Raw genomic sequence first — 4382 nt, forward strand, 5'->3', positions numbered from 1 at the left:
GGGACAGGGCAGGACGCATGCGCGGGCCAAGGAGGGCGTGCCAGTGCGGCGGGGGGCGGTGCCTCTGTACTGCGTCACCGCGGTTGGCGCGGGGAGCGGCGGTTGTGGGGGCAACGTCTCCTGCGGGGGGGGGAAGGGGCGGAGCTCAACGGCTGCCGCCCCGGTCTGGGAGGGGCGACCGCGGAGGCCATTAAGGGGGAGTAGAAAGTCACTGACTTAATTTCCTAAGGTTTAATTCATTATGAGGCCTGTCTAACCTCTGATAGATCTGGGCCTTTTGTTAAAATAGACCAGTCTGTTAAAAACTGAAGAGAGATAAGTGTTGTTAATTGATGGGCAGAACACACTGCCACTGATAATATAACAACCATAATTAATTATATGTATTCAGCTTGCATCTTGTCATAATTTTAAATCTTGTTTACTTAAGTCTTAATGCTTGATAAATTTCATGATTAAATCAAACATGGTAAGTTTTGTTTTCCTTAGGTTTGCTTGAAAGACAAAGCTAGAGGTCACTGCTACTCTATGCTACATGGGCATAATTCTAACTGGGACCGACTGGAGTGTATTAGTTCTGATAATAAATTCTGATAATAAATTTCATAAATATGCTGACAACATACAAAAGATTCCTGTAATTAAAACTTCAGAAGCACTTAAGCTAATATCTATTACAGCAATACTTAATCCTATAGTAATACCTAACCTGCTACCTATAACACCTGACCACATCTTTAAGGTCATCAAACCATTCACCACAACATACATGTCCATTTAGTGTTCTAGGTTCACCATACATTTTTGTTGTTATTCTTCTGTAGCTTGAGGGGGTTTTGGTGTCTGTCCAATGCCTCATACACTCTCTGGAGGAACTCTTTGGCATATTAGGAATTGTCATTTCTCTTTTTATTCCAGGCCCTAGCATACATGGTACCCTTTCCTGTGGGAGAGACAGGAGGAACCCCCTGTCCCAGCTTTCATGGTTCTGGGGACTTAAAGCTCTTCCCAGGTCAATGACTCAGGAGACAAGACACATCTTCTACTGAGCATAATTTACCCTTGACAAAACCAAGTCTGCAAAAGGCAACATCAAGAGGTCGTGCTGACTGCGAGCCTACAAAAAGGCCCCTTTCCCAGACTCCAACTTAACTGTACTCCTGCACCAGCAGTATTTGTTCCTGACCCTCACAGAGCCTCGTGACACTTCCTTTTGCTCTGGCTTCCAAATCAGGACTGAAGGCTGTCTTCAGTCCCAGGCTACAGGGATTGCCCTGGGTGAGCAGCACAGTGCAAGAGAGTTCCAAGGAGGAGGAACCCCATGAGATAATAAAGTATTCCATGTGATAATTCTGAGAGTGCCAAAGAGGACTGGGATTTGAATATATGATAAGACCATAGAAGAGGAAGGTACATTTCCCAGTGCACATTTTCTATGTAATAAACTTCCCCTCCAGCTCTGAGAGAACTGCATGCTTATAGCTCAAAGGGTACTCAACATTTCATTCTACTCCAGAATGTCAAAATTACATTGAAAAGAAAGTCACAGGAGTGCTTCACAAATACCCCAAAACAGGCAGGAGTGAACATCCAACAGGCAATAGATGTCCTCCCCTGCAGTCACTCTGCTGGGAATATTACTTTGTTTGCAACATGACACAGAAGATACAACCAGTAGAACTTAGTAGGAAAATTAAGCCTATACATATATGCATGTAGAGTAATTCAGCAGTATAACTCCCAGTAAACTTTCACAGTTAATCAAAATACCTAGATTAGGAATCTACTTGTCTCCATTGACTACACTGGGATCCTGAAGTTAGGATCTGTAAAGGCACATGGTCTGAATATTACAGCCCTATACTGCAAGCTCTTTAACAAAAAGGATCTGTGGAAATTCACACAAGTAAATGTCAACCGTAATTAGATGCCAAAACAGCTGCACAGGAATTAAATGTTGAAGACTCATAAAAATAGTTTGTATTGAATCTCACTTGCAAATATGTTTTCTTCCCTAATGAAGTGACAGAAATGAGGAGACATATATACAATTAAATAGAGGCAGAGTCCTGCTAAAACCCAATCCTGCAAAAACAGATCCTGCAATGGTTTCATTTCAAAATTAAGCAAGCAGAGTTTTTCATTAGGTTGAAATTTTTGCTCATTTATTTAGTTTTGGAGGACTGGGGCTTAAGATTTGCCTGAAATTGTCTGTAATACAGCATTTGTGAGTTCATCTGTGTGAGGAAGTTGATCAGTGTGGCCGGGAGGAGATCAAATTCTTTCCTAATAAAAAAGTAAAATAATCTGTGTGATAGTATAGGGCTGAACTAGCTGAATGATGAGGAAATGAAAATTAATCTGATGTGCTAAATATAAAGTGCTTAATAATGCAAAAGCATATGCAAGTTTCTGCCTTGCACTTCTGTAAGCACTTCTGTAAGCAAACTAGTTCACCTGTCTCATGAATCACGTCTTTCCTGCTTTTTAAAGTGTTTTAATAAGAATTTTGTAGTTGTAGTCTGGCAACTTGACTGTGTTTTGACAGTTTCCTCCAGATTTGTGCAGAATTGGCAGTATCTTTTGAACAAGAAGATACTTTGTCTGAACACTGCAGGTTAGCATTTAGCATATAAGATAACACTTCTCTTAGAATGAGGACAGTGAAAGGCACCATGCACAATAAACATCATCCATTCAACCAGGACATTTTTAAGTAATCTGCAAAGCAGCAATACAAGCACTAAGATGTTCTAGCAAAAGGATCATCTGATAAATGATCACTTGAATCAAGGTAGCTCTAACACTTGTTTTTAGGGTCTAAATGCTTAATAAATGTTACTACTAGGCCTGGAATCCCGTGTCATCTGTTACAAAAGGGCTAGAAATGATTGTAGGCCTGTTTTCTGCCTACGATTTCTTTTGATGAAGCTCTCTGGAGGTGTTGTTTTATACATTTATTTTATCTATTTCTGCTGCTAAGAAAGGTGTGCATAATTGTTTCCATCATACTTTTATAGCTAAAATGACACCATTCAAACTATTATTACAATGTTTTATTAAATTTCCTTGGATGCAATTTAGGAATCTGTTAAAAACCATAGTTTAATCCTGATATCTCTCCTGAACTTGAAGGTTGAAAATTGCTTGGAGATTTCAGTATGCTGCTTTTTATGTCTTAAGAGGAGAGCAGAAAAGGCATGAATAAAAAAGGAAGACATTTCCTAATTATATATTTGAAATATAAAAATAACTACTATTGTGACATTTATCATTCATACATTTTATGCTTTTGTAATTTAGTGGACTATACAGAATGATATCAGAGATTATGGGCAGTATAAGAACAGTGTACTTTAACTAATAGAACAAACAGTAATTTTGAAAAATGTACTTCTAGCTAAACACATTTTTCTCATTTTTTAGGTTATTTTATTTTGGTAATTTGGCATTTTGTGTATAGCCAATTTCAGTGTTTCATCAGTATAATCAGCCACCTGGTTAGATCTTCCTTGAGATCTTTGTGTCAGTTAAGATATGTTTTTAAAAATAAAAGAACAAGCAAGAAAAAGAACACCCTGGAAATACCATTTTAAATATCTGCAAAAACAGACAACTGCTTAGACTGTAAGTTTTCTGGTATATGTATTAGCCATGAGGTTTAGATTTTACAAAAATAATAAAATAGTTTTAGTAACTCTGAAAGTGAGCTATTACAGGATCCTGATAGTTTCATTTGCTTATAAGCTTCTCTTGCTTATTACCACTCAATTTACCTCTCACAAAGTTCTAACAATACTGACTGAAGTTTTAAACAGGTTCATAGTAAGCAAATTACTCCTCACAGCTCTAAATGGAAACAGGAAAAAGCCCTAGTTGTTTTAGGAGTGTACAGGAAGCATGACAGGATAAAACTTCTGGGAAATATGGTTACAAATTCAGAGGTACAGTACAAATGGACAGAAAATGTTTGTTGTCTTCTTATCTAGTATTCTATCATGGGGTCAGAGAAACCCTTCAGCAAGTTGTTTCTCCTCCTGAAGACTCTTCTCTATTTTGGGCAGAGAGATGGTGGATATTCCATTACAGAGTGGATTCAAGCATAAAACTTGCACTGAGGAAGGGAATCACACCACCAAAAATGCTTTGGTACAAGCAAGGGTTTAACTGGAGAGCTGAAAAGACTTTAGCAATTTCATTAGCACTGACCAGAGCAGCATTCACTGCTCCTTCACATGTTGTGGGGACACAACATGTTTATACAGCTTGTCAACTCTTCCAGCTCAGGTCTGCACCAGTCCTTCTGCTATGAATAAAGAGAGAGAAAAAAGAAAGTGTATGTACAAGTTTGATTAGTACTGAAGTAATGGTACTGGAAAAAG

This window comes from Apteryx mantelli, chromosome 5, assembly GCF_036417845.1.
Source record: "Apteryx mantelli isolate bAptMan1 chromosome 5, bAptMan1.hap1, whole genome shotgun sequence".
Lineage (NCBI taxonomy): Eukaryota > Metazoa > Chordata > Aves > Apterygiformes > Apterygidae > Apteryx > Apteryx mantelli.